At 45.8% G+C, this 12,752-nt stretch overlaps 1 protein-coding gene across 7 annotated transcripts in view; it reads right to left on the bottom strand.

Annotated features, from left to right (window-relative positions):
• The window catches only part of FAM135A (family with sequence similarity 135 member A), an 89,007-nt gene extending 80,108 nt beyond the window's left edge, over window positions 1–8,899 (bottom strand). For 4 of the 7 annotated variants that reach the window (XR_011140106.1, XR_011140105.1, XR_011140107.1 and 1 more), the window contains exon 1: window positions 8,715–8,899. The gene's annotated coding sequence lies outside the window, so the exon portion shown is untranslated. Of the gene's footprint in view, window positions 1–7,927; window positions 8,108–8,714 lie in introns of those variants that run through there. The other 3 variants (XM_068937492.1, XM_068937494.1, XM_068937490.1) reach the window with 3 other exon arrangements.
• Between the last annotated feature and the right edge of the window lie 3,853 nt (window positions 8,900–12,752).

Below are 12,752 nucleotides of genomic sequence, written 5' to 3'. Positions count from 1 at the left end.
TGTCTACATGTCAGTTTAAGGTAATGACACCTTACGTTCTCACTACTTATCTTCACACTGACCAGGTAGGCAAGAACTGTCCTTTTGTCTGTAATCTTCTACAGCATCACCGGCAACTTAGTCCCCCTCTGCCGCCAAATCCAAGAGCGCCAAGTTTACTTATAGCCACTATCCAACCAGCCAAGGATCTCCTCTTAAGGCTCGTTCTTGATTCTCCCCACTCCTTTCTACCACCTTCAACAACATCCAGAAGCAGATGAAGACGCTCTTCTGCACAGAAGTAATTTCTATTCCAAGGTGCCTCAATCGATTTATTTTTGCATCGCGCTAGAGTCAAGATGAAGTTAATAAAAAAAGAAAACAAATGTCCATCAACTGGCAGCCTGGAGCAAACCAGATCAGGCCCAATAGCTACCAGCAGCCCAAAAACCTGTACAAACAAAATAAAATTAAATCACTCCTTGCTCTCCCTTACCTGCTTTAGGAGAAAACGGGCTACACACAGCACGTAGAGTACCCTGTCTGCCTTTTGACTGACAAACCAGCAAGAGGCATTTCTGCAGAAAGAGAAGTCACGCAAAGGCGGCACAAATCCACCTCCCTGGAAAACAGTGCTGGTAGCTTGAACAAACTGCCCAGAGGTCAGCGTGCACGCTAAGGGAAGGACGGCTGCCAGGAAGCACCGCAAGCAGAGCGCCGTATGTTGTTATATATAACCAGCAGCAGAGTCTTTCAAGACAAGAGACTTGCTGCCACTCCACCTCACAGACAGGTTTTTTTTTTTTTTTGGGGGGGGGAAACGACAAAAACCCACCACTACAGAAACAAACTTTTACAAGTATTCTGGAGATTGCTTTAAAGCTTAAAAAAACTACCCCTATAAAACCTACAAAACAAAGCAAAACCGCTGCAACGTTTCACGGGCACAACCGCGCTGCCACAGCCGAAGGAGCAGGCCAGCACTAACGCGAGACCCTGGAGAAGCCAGCCAGGGCACAGCAAGGATCTCCGAAGCCAGCTTTGCCCGGGCTGCGACGTGACGGCTTCCGGGCTAGGAACAGCTTCCGAAGCGTCTGCCCCCCACGACGCCGCCGGCACGCTGCTCGCGGGGTGGCGTTTTAAAACGCGTTGGTTACGCTTTTGGAACAATCTATTTTTGATCCGCTCGCTTCCTTATCCTGTTTCAGGGCACAGCTCCACAAATAGCTGCGCCAGCCCGGCCAACGGGAAGGGACCCAGCAGCGCCTGCCGCGAGCGCTGCTCTCCGCTTCCCTCTGCTTTGCCTCGCCGGGGCTGTCGCCGAAAGGGAAGAGGTTTAAATCCCAGCGCTGGGGCGCTTTTCCCTCCTCACGATCGTCCCAGGGATAAAGCTCCCTCCGTTCCTTCCTTACGTTAACCTCGACGGCTGGGCAAGACGAGGAGCCAGGCAGGAGACAACGCTCCTTTCTCCGTCCCATCAAGGAAGACTCAAGCCCATAGGGCCCAACCGTGAGCCCAGTTTCGGCCCTGCTCGCAGTCTGGTACATCCCAAGCCCTTCCCAAAGGCCCGGCTTTCCAGGGAAGAAGGAAACTACAAGGCAGGGACCTTCCTCGGCAATGCAGGGCAGGGATATTTCTTTCCCGGAGGGAGGTCGGACAGCGCGGGCAGCTTCTCACGCAGCTCCTCATCCCACCAGGCCTGGAAAGACGCTCCTCCGCTCGCAGGGCTGCTAACACGCGGCTCCAGCTTCAGAGGGAAGGGACCGCTTTTGCCGCCGTGGGACGTCCCCAGCCCTCCTCGCGGAGGAAGAAAAGGGCAGGGCTGCCCTGGCCCCTGGAGCGGGTCCCACCTGTGCACCCTGCAGCGCCCTGTGCTGCAGCGCGCTCAGCGCCTCCCAGCAGCAACGTGTTTTTCCTCCCAGCAGAGTGCCAAAATAAAAGATACATAAACAGTATGTATCTACAGTATGTATACTACTAAAGAGACAAATATAGCAACCCGATCAAACTCAAGTTTTGCTTTTCTTTTATGGCTTAATAGCTTTATGCTCCTTTTAGCTCTCCCTCCCCGTATGCCATTTAACGATGGAATAAAGCCGGTGCCGGATCAGCTGCTGAAAAAACTGACACAAACTTACAATGGCACAGCTATGTTTCAGAAATAACACATTCAAAATAAAACAAATCTAGCGATCAACTTCAGTACCTTCAACGGGTACATTTGAAGGGTTACATCAAAACAAAGCGGTAAGCTGATTTTTGAATTAGCTTGAATCATCACCATTGCTATTTAAACAACTTTTGACAGTGTTTTATATGGAACAGTTTCTGCTCATTCCTTTTTTCCTACAATTTACTTGTCATGTTCAGGCAGAAATGCATGTACTAACGTTTGCTAATCATTAAATCCTTTATATCCTGCTTTCAAATTTGCTAGAGCTAGAATAAGGAAAAACACCTATTAAATACAACATAACACATATATAGGGGAAAAAAATCCAACAGCAAAGAATCAAGTTGGCAGAGGTTTCGCCTACCTTACAGATACATAGCTGGCTAGTTTTCAAACAACTAAACCCATTCAAATGGATCCTAATTACCTCCTATCCTATCTGAGGAGAATAAACCAACCAGACTATACTGACTGGCCATGCAAATTTATCTTTCCACCTAGGCTCCATCTAGCTTCTAGACATTTCACAAGTCGAAAGATATACACGCTCCTATTAAAGCTTCTAGCCACAGACCAAAGCCACAAAAACCAAGCCACACGTGTGTAGCAAGCTAACGTTCAAAGTAATTTCAAAGTAATACAATCTGCTTGTCATAACAGAGGTCCTGTCTTTGAAATATGCAAAGTAAAAGTAGCACCAGGTTAAAGCTGATGGCACAGAGCTTCTGCCTGAGAAATAAGGATGCTCATTAGAAAGAAAAGTCCAATCTGAACAGAACAGGCGCAAGGCTGGAGATCTACGCAAGTCCTGACTCCCACCTGTCGGTCTAGTACTGACCTCAACCATTATAAGGTTTACTGCTCTACGCTGTTTTCACAGGTAAAGCAGTAAATACACATGTTCGATTACCTATGGCCTCATTGTTCTGGCACTTGAAATAGCCTCAACACCTTGGATATTTTGATCTAACTTTTTTCACTGACCCAAAGGGTTTAAGGGCATAGATACATAAAACCATAGGCTGTAGAACTATCTGATAGCTAGTATAATCTCAGAGTTTGTCCACAAAATCAGAAAAGCTTAAAAAAACATGCATGTATCCAAAGGTAGATGGGCCACATATAAATAGGCAGGCAATCAATACATACTGTAGATTAAAATGTCTAGATATACAAGCACCTTTCCTGCTAGAAGGTAGCAACAGTAACCTACATTATTTAGATAGAATTTTTTACACAGAAATATATAATCATTATGCAGGAAAATCACCTGTGACATCGGAATTGACAACCAAGGAAAAAGTCCAGGCTCCTGGAACAACACTTCTTACGCCCGCAAAGGAGCAGACACTACCATGTTTCTCTTTAACGTTTTAATAGAAGGAAGATAAAAGACACCCTGCAAGCCATTCTGACACCAAAATTCCAAATCCTTAAAGGGAGAACCTTCCTTATCAACCCCAGAAACTCACCCAAAGAGAATTCAACTCATTTATTTTATAGCTAGAAAGCATGATTAGCTCATCTAGCTTGACATCCTGTATAACACAGGTAATGATCTATGCTGTGATCAGTAACAAATAACAGCGAGAGTAAAACAAGTAATAGAACAGGCTTGTCATTACAGTAAACAGAGCTGGATCTTAAAAACAACTCGGTTTATTGCTCCAAAGCGGCAGAAGTCAAAGCTTAGGCTTCCTGCACAACTGATGAAAGCTGTAGCTTTTTTTTTTTTTAAAAAAACATTGAGGGTTTTTTTTTTTTTAATCCTGACTGGTGATTGATTTTATAAACAATATTCAGTAAACTATAAATAAGGTGTGGGAGGTAATTAATTTAAACCTTTTAACTTAAAATAGGGAAAATAGGAAAATAATAGGAATAATTTTTTTTTCAATTTTCCTGATACAAGTCAGTCATAGAATTCAGAAGCGATGAAATTCTGAATTTATTTTTAGTAAGAAATACTGATAAGGAAGACTTCCTATCTTGTTTCCAACACAAAATATAAAGTTCAAGATTCTCAGCGCTGGGGATGTTCCCAATGCCAAAATAGCTAAAGAAAATTGAGAAAAAAAGGCAAAAAGGTAGCACTGAAATCATCTAATGAAAAAGAGAACCGATGCCATTTCAATCTGCTTTACCTTACCATATTTCAGTCTTTGTTCTGCCTATAAACTGAGCTCGAAGAGGCTTCGTTCTGCTCCCTATGCCTCTGCCTGTTCTTTCCAAGAATAGCGCTATCATAGGTTTCCTGCTTGAAGTAAACACAGTTTGCTCACCTGACTTCTCCCTGACCCTAACTGAAGCGAACTTGTTTCCTCCCTTTCAGACTTTTTTCTTGGGTATGCTTTGTTGTATACTACTCTTGTTACCACAAACGTTCCACGTATTGTTCTCGGAGGAAGAGAATCTGTAAGGCAGGCTTCTACAAACGTGAACTACGCTGCATTACTCACATACCAACTGCTCTTGCTAGAAATGAATGCATAAACATTTAACTATGTTCATACTTCTGCAAGGACAGAAATACACAGTTTTCTATATACAACACTTTGAGATGTCTTCCATGAATGAAAGTGATCAAAACGTATTTAGTGAAATGCCTGAGTAGGCCAAAATCAGCAAAATACTTAACACAGTTAAAAGCACATATCTTGCTGCACAGAAAAGCATAAGGTGCGTGAACGTCAACAGAACGTAAGGACATATTCTACTGTTTTGCTCAGCCATGGAAGAAAAACCCAGAAGTAGTATGTATTCAGAAACATAATCTGACTGTAGTAGGTTCACAAGAACATGAAAAAGTGGCTTTTGAGTGTATTTGCCCAATCAAACCCAGTCTATCGCTCCTCCTCTAAAACAGCAAGATGCAAAGCCTTGCAGGTTCCTATATAATATCCTACAGATAAGGCTCTTGGAGAGTTCCTATATAATCAAACTTTTCATTTAAAACAAAGTATTTTCCAAGCTTTTTGATTAGGAGGGAAAAGTCAGCGCAAGATCAGGTAATTCACAATTCAAGAAACTGTAAGCTCCGTTCACTGTTTAAGCAAAAGAGAAATTAAAGGTGCCTTTACTTAACATGAACACCTACTTTGGCTACATGCCTTTTGAGCCAACAGACTGTCAGAGCTACCTGATCTGTAGGAGCAGGACTGCAAAACAAATACTCACCACAAACAATTACTGGCCAACATACAGATGCTACTTAACCATCTTATCATGAAGACAATTAATGCACTAGTGGGACTGTATTTTTCCATAAGGAGTAAACAGTGAGGGGAGGCGGAACCCACAAAACAAAAATGCAACTCGTAACATCGGTTAACTACAGAGTATATTCTTCCAAGCCTATTCCATAGTCTTTAGGGATTGGGGGTTGAAAAGGAACAAAAAGAGGACACAAGGCAGAGGACACAAAGAAGAAGATGAATCATTTACCAAGCAAGGATGAGAAGCACTAGCCTTTGCCAGTAACACCTTGAAACACTGAAACAAGGTCAACAGTAACAAGAATCCACAACAGTTTCTTATAATCATCACATTAAGATCCACCTTTGTAACAGCTTAACTTCCACATTTGCTCAGGATAGCCCCTGGACCAAGAGAGAGACACAAGCATCAGCACTCTCAGTATTACATCAATAAACATTTAGGTACTTGGCTCTTAGACTGGGACGCACATCTAGGTTCTCTTAAAAATAAGAGCAGTAATATAGGCGAAGACTCAGAGCTCATACAGGGCTCCCCTGCCTTCAGCTGCAGCAGTTTAAGACCCTGCCAGTCACTGTAATCTGCTTCACCCCTTTCCCAGAATTTGCTTCCCTATCCACCTTCACAGTCAGTCAGACGGCTGCAAAATATACATGCCATCCTGATCACTTTGACATTGTCAAAGAAAAGAAACTTGCACCAAAACACCAGACGGTAACTTGGTGAGAGTGAGGCACCGACAGCGACATCCTGCTTCAGGGTGTTAACAACATCTTAAAACCACAACTAAGTCCACCAGAATTTGTCAGAAACTTTATCGGTGGAGAAGTGACCAAAAAGGTCGAGAAGAAATGCTGAAGACAGCAACAGATCTCAAATTTCACATCTCTCTAGGCTTGAGAACTATATTCTGCTAGTTCTCCTATGTGGAATAAAATGCACAAAAGAGTCCTAAAATCATGATTTGGAACCTGGGTATTTCCCAGGAAAATGTTACGACCGCAGAACTAGAGCGCCAGGTAACGGTTTCACAGTGCAGAGGCTTCAGTGGTAGGCAGAAAAGCCACCAAGGCTTATTTCTCCTGAAACCAGAACCTGAGCCATTGTTTTGCGGTTTTGCTGAACTCAAAAGAGAACCAAATTCTACAGCACCAACAAATTTGATTGAACCAACAAATGCGTTGGACTGTCTGACAGATTTTGAAAATCACATCTCTGAGGACAGATTTCAGTTGCTGCAGGCACTTTACTATTACTGATTACTATTCGTGCCAAACCTTACCCAGGCCAATCATACTGCCTGTAATTTGAAGCTAAGATAACGAATCAATTTTATTAATAGAGCAAGCGAAGATTTAAGAAGAAAACTAATATCTTCCCATATTGTGTCAGTCAGTTCTTAACAGCTTTAAGAAGCGTCTTTCATATAAGGCAAATTTAAACCATCCCAAAGGATAAGTTCTAATCCATGTTCTATTATTTTAATTGATTACTGAAGGAAAGCTGAAGAACTGACTCATGCTACTTAGAGAGGGGGGGAAAAAACAGAGGCAGTAAAAGGAAAATAAGTTTGACCAAGGGAAGCGTAGATTAAAAGTTACAGCCATACTCTGACATTTCAAAAGCAGGCACTCAGACTGTGACTGCCACAGTCATACGGAAGAAACAGAGTAAGATGAGGAGTCTGTGTTTCATTCATTTAAAGTATTCACAAAGATACAACCACAGTCTGGTTTTATTGTTTGCTTCTTACAAAACAGTATTTTCAGTCTGAATGGCAAAAGAGTTGCTGGATAGAATAATACAAGCTGTGTGCAACTATTTAATTCACCCTTCCACAAACCAAGATTTCTTTCATCCTGAAAAAGCCATGATGTTCCAGCAAAATAAAGCTTTACTGAATCAGGTCTGGACTGTGGCAGTCATCCTTTAGCCTAAAGCAAGGGCCAGGCAGTTTTTCTTCACAATCAAAACATTAAGAAGGAGACAGTTTCGTGGAAGAGGATGTCATGCCTTCCCTCCCAGAGTAATAAGGATCATGTCAATAACATTCCCTACTTCTTACCAGCCCCGCAAAGGAAAAAGCAAACGTGGATTTTTGCTCAGACTTTGCCCACATGTAAGACAAGGTTAAGGTCACAGACTCACTCCCTTAAAAAAACAAAGCAAAAAACAGTAAAACAAAAGAGATATTCACAGCCCGTCATCTGGTAAAAGGTAAGATGTCAAACAGAAGTTTGTTTACCTTTTACTAGAGAAACCCACTGCAAGAATGAGAAAGCGAAAGTGGGCTCATACCTATTTCTAATCAAAGCAGGCCTATAAAACAATAAAAGTAGTTTTTTTCCCCTATTTGTTACGCTATGTGATTTCTCTTTGAAATGACACGTTCGCAACACATAATCAGGAAATAAAGTTTTTTCAAACAAGTTCTACTGACATTTTTGTTTAAAATAATCCGGGGGGGGGGGGGGGGGGGAGACAAACGTAACACGATAGAGTACCCTTACGTCAGTCCCTATACTTCTTAAGACAGACCATTTCCACGCCGGTACTTACTGATCACGCACAGTCTGCTGCGAGTGTCCTAGCGCTCTCACTAACTGCCCCTCTAGAGACCCGCACCGCTCCCATCGCTGCCCACAGGAGTTAGGCGCACACGCGCGGAGCAGCAGAGCGCCCCGCGCCTCCGGCTCCGCGCACGCCCCGCGCCTCGCCGCGGAAACGCCCCCGGCCCGCTCCGCTCCGCCGCCCCGCGCAGCTGCTCCCAGCAGGCAACTTTCTGCCTTACCCGAAGAAAAGATACAAGGAGAAGAAAAAAAAAAAAAGAAAGAAAGGAAGAAAAAAGCAGCTTTTCAGACCCTGCCAGACGCCCGCACCGCTCGGGGAAAGCACAGCGGCCGCCGGGGCTGCGCTCGCCAAGGGGACGGGGCGCAGATTATTTTTCTGACCTATTTTCGGCGCTGCCTCCGGACCCATAAACAATGAACAACAACCACGAAACCCTCCGCGGGAAGAGAGGGGGGGGGGGAAAAAGGGGGGGGGGAACCCCCAAAACAATAAACAACACAAAACTTCCCGGCCGCCCGGGGCAGGCAGAGCCCGGCGCCCCCCGCCGGCCGAGGGGCCGCGGAGCCCGGCGGGGGCCGAGCCCGGCGGTGGGGCTCGGGGGAGGCTCCCGCAGCTCCGCGGGGGGGACACACGACAGCCCGCCACCCCCAGCTGCGCTGCCCGCGGCGGGCGCAGGCCGGGCCGTGCGCGGAGCGGCGCGGCCGGCCCCCGCCACCCCCAGCCCCGCGGGAGCGGCCGCGGAAGAGGGACCGCGCTCCCACCGCCCCGCACCCACCTGAGACACCGCGGATGGCCCCGCTCCGCTCACCCGCCGCGCAGGCCAGGCCGCGGCAGCACCGCGATGGCGTAGCGCGGGCATCCGCCGCTGCCGGCGCCGGGCGGGGAGGGGAGGGGAGGGGGGGCGCTGGTGGTAGCCGCCGCCGCGCCGCTTCCTGCTGCCGCGCCGCGGAGCCGCCCGCACACGCTCAGGCCGAGGCCGCCGCCGCCTGCTGCCGCCGCCGCATGCCCGGCTGCGCTGCGCGCCGCACCGCGCAGGGCTGCCTGCGCCGCCGCCTCCGGCTCTCGGAGGAGCCGCCCGAGGCCGCGCGGCTGCTGCTGCTGCTGCGGCGGCTGCTGGGAGCCGCAGCCCCGCTGTCCCCGCCGCCGCTGCGGCCCGGGCTCGGGCTCCCCCTGCTGCCCCGCCGGCCCGGCGCGGCCCCGGGAGGGGGGCGGCCGGGGGGCGGGCGGCACAGCGCCGAGGGAGCGCCCCGGCACCGGGGCGGGGGGGGCAGCGGCGGGGGGGCCCGTCCCGCGGTGCAGAAATAGGGACACTTATCTTCTGGTAAAGCCCTTTTTGGGTGAAGATCCCCTTTCTGGCGTGAGAAGTTCTAGGACTGTAGCAAAATGCAAGTCGACCAGCCGTAAGAGGCGATAATAAAAGCCATTGTCTTAATAAAGGGAGGAGGGATGCTAAGCATGCCAGTCCCTCGTTACAGGCAGCCTGGGAATCAGCTGGTGCAGCGAACTGCTGAAAACAAAATAACTGGCTGGCTGAAAAAAATTCCTCCCCTGCTTCTCTTTCTATCAGCTTCCCTTCCCTTGAAAAATATCTCTGATGTGAAGAAAACTTGGCCTCTCACCTTAGAGATAGTTCTTCGAAGATAGTTCTTCTACGTGCGCTTTCCTTCTGAAAGGCAAACCTAAACCTGCAGCCAGTGGCCAGCAGTCTTAAAGCTGATCTGCTAGTTGTTTAGGTACGACTGCAATACGATAGCAGTATTGCCATCAACTGTTTTACTGTCCAAAAAAGTCTGCAGAAAAGTGAATGTCTCCAAAGGCCATAGTCTGCTGCAAACAGCAAACTAGGAATTACAAAGCAGGAAGCCTGAGTAATTCTGGGCTGGGAAGAATGATGATCACTGCGGAGTACCAAAACCGGCTTAGTGAGGAATCTTCCCGAGTTCCCAGCACCGGTTCGTTTCTGTTAGCTCTCGTTAAAATCGTTCTCATCAGTGCAGCCAGAAACTTGCTCTGCAGGCCAGGCTCATGGCTATCTGGGAATTTAATTTTTACAAAATAAATAAATCCTAGGTCATAGGAAATAAGGGATCTAAATGACACTTCCATCTGATTTATCAGGGTCACGGGCGTGTCTCAAAAGGCAGTTGCAAAGGCATCAACGTTGATCCCTGAGTCTGAAAACACGTGGCTGCCATCACACTTATCTACCCTTGATTATTTCAGGATAGGCATGAGTAACTGCCCCAGGTTCCTGCAGAGTCAGTTCTGGCATATGAAAAAAGTGCTAAAGCAGTTCGTGCATGGCTGGTGAAAGGATCTCCCTGGCCTAGACATAACACACCACAAACAACTTTGCCCCACAAATATGGCACTTCTGCATTAAGAGACCTCAGCACCAGATAGTGCCTGTGGCTGTCAAGAGCCAGATTTTGTTCAAGATATTCCGGATTCTGAATAATCCAAGGTCAGGCTGACACTCTGGATTGGCTTTATGTATTTGCACAGAGAGATACTCATCTGGCCTTCTATTTTTTTTTTTTTTCAGTTTTGTCTCTCCTGAACCTTGCTTGGACTTCTGCTGTTATGAAAATGTATCTAACAGGCTTCTTTCCTAGTAAATTGAGGAAGCATCTCTTGGCAACAGCCTTTTCCCCTGACTCAAGCAGAAAACTGGCAGCCTGTTCCTATAAATGGCAGAACTCCAGTCCCCACCAGAGAAACCTAATTCCGCTCTTTGGCCAAAACCCCCTTGGGAAGATCTATCACCCATCAGCCCAATTGCGAGCCTTGTCCTTCTTTTCTATGCGACAGTGAGTGTTAGGGGATGGGGTCCACTGGCCTCCCCTTATGGCTTTCGAATATCTCCCTGCTTGCTCAGCTAGAGCAGGATGGTCTGACAACCCTTCTGAATTAGGACAGCCCCCTGGAATAACATCTGCCTGAGTCTCTGTGCAAAGCTACCCTCATTTCCAGGACGTTTTAAAAGTATTGGGGCTGCAGATAAAAACTGCCACAGAATGGACCCCATTAAAGACTGGCTGCACGGTAAGTATTACAGTTTAGTGAATGCATTATTCAGGAAAGGAATCTTATTCAGAGTTACAGATTATTCTTATTAATGAGGGTAGAGAGGCCTAGAAATAGTTTATTACTTCGGTTCAATGCAAGGGACCCTAGAAGGCTGCTTCTACTGCAGTTCTGATTCTGCCACAGCTGCCTTTTCCAAGGAAAATTCAATTAAATTGAATCCTAAACTCATAATATTTCCTTAAAAGAATAGTTCACTGATTTATGCGTATGTCTGAATGGCTCTGTGCAGCACTGACACAGGTCTGTATCCTCAAGCTAATATTTATATTTTCCTCCTGCATCTTGACCAAATGCGTTCAAGTATGTGGTGCAGTGCATGACCGGGCTAGGACACAGGAAAGCCGTGTAACCGCTTCAGCAACAGAAGTGAGAAGCGAGAGTGCAATACATGCACTCAACACCCACATGCAATACAGCTGAAACAACTGCCTTACCTCCAGGTCCAGACCAATGATAACCTGGGGATCTCTCTGCAATGCTCCAGTATGCAGTACAGCACGTTATGGAGCAAGAATAAAATGATGGTGAGGCAGAATTGAGCTGCATGATTTTTGGAAAGTTGGAAGTCTGATCTTGATTCCTGGAAGAAGAGAAGCCAAGGGATACTCTCATGAATTCGGGCAAGGACGCTTGGTAACAGAGCGGGCAAAAGACAAGTGGTTGGTGTATCAGGAGCCATTAAAGAAAAGACTGGAATAAATAAAATGAGAGAAAAGGATCTGACTTGAGAAAGCTATACGGGTGGACGAAAACGGTTGAAAGGACTAAGATAGGCTGAATCTTAAAAAACTTACAGGAGAAAAAAAGTGGACATAGAATGGGACGATAAACTCTGCCAAATTCTGAGTCAACGTTATAGTCTACACTTCATGATTGATAGTTCATGTGTTACTTACTATGTTGAGGCTTTAAACATGAAGTATGACTGAAGGTACGAATCCTGTCAGAGAAGCAGCTGTTGATTGTGCTTCTTTGCTGTCAAAATACGGAAAAATGCTGAACGAACTTTCAAGGGATTGCTCAATGAAAATAAAATTCTAGACAACTGCCACATTTGGCTGTGTGCCCCAAATGAATATCCAGATATAGGACACACAGCACTAAGCATGTTCATTTTTGGATAACAGATTTGAAACATCCTCTGCAATAGCTTTTAATCATAAGAAAACATAGAAAGTAATTACATCCTGAGAACATTGTGACAACTCTATGTTGAAAACAGTAAATGAAAAAATACTTCTATCCATGGCAAGGAGTTTCAAAGTTCCCGCTAGAACATGTAATCATAAAATCATAGTTAAACTAATATGCTACTAAAATAGAAGTGTTACAATTGGAATGTCATGTTTTACTTTTAAGAGTTTGATTAGTACGGTGTAAAAGGAGCTTTCAAAATGTATTGCATAATAAATGGATGCATCACTTGTTTATAGGATTCACAGAAGATTATTTAAAAACTACTTTTTAACAATTGTGATTGTTTCCTCCTGTGACAAATATTGAGCGTTTTTTGGTCATTCTGGAATTGCAAGCACAAAAGGGTAAAGAATTGCATACAGAACACGAACTAGTAATATAAACCAAGGCTACAGGATTTAAAGGGTCAACCTTCACATGTCGGCACTGGCTCTCAAAATGCTGCTCACAATGGGGAACTTGGTGCTGTAGCTAGCAGTCAGCTTCAGCTTGCATGCTATTAGGTTGATGTAAAAATAAAAATAAA

Source organism: Struthio camelus, chromosome 3, assembly GCF_040807025.1.
Source record: "Struthio camelus isolate bStrCam1 chromosome 3, bStrCam1.hap1, whole genome shotgun sequence".
NCBI classification, from domain to species: Eukaryota; Metazoa; Chordata; class Aves; order Struthioniformes; family Struthionidae; genus Struthio; species Struthio camelus.
This window is presented reverse-complemented; position numbering and strand designations above follow the sequence as displayed.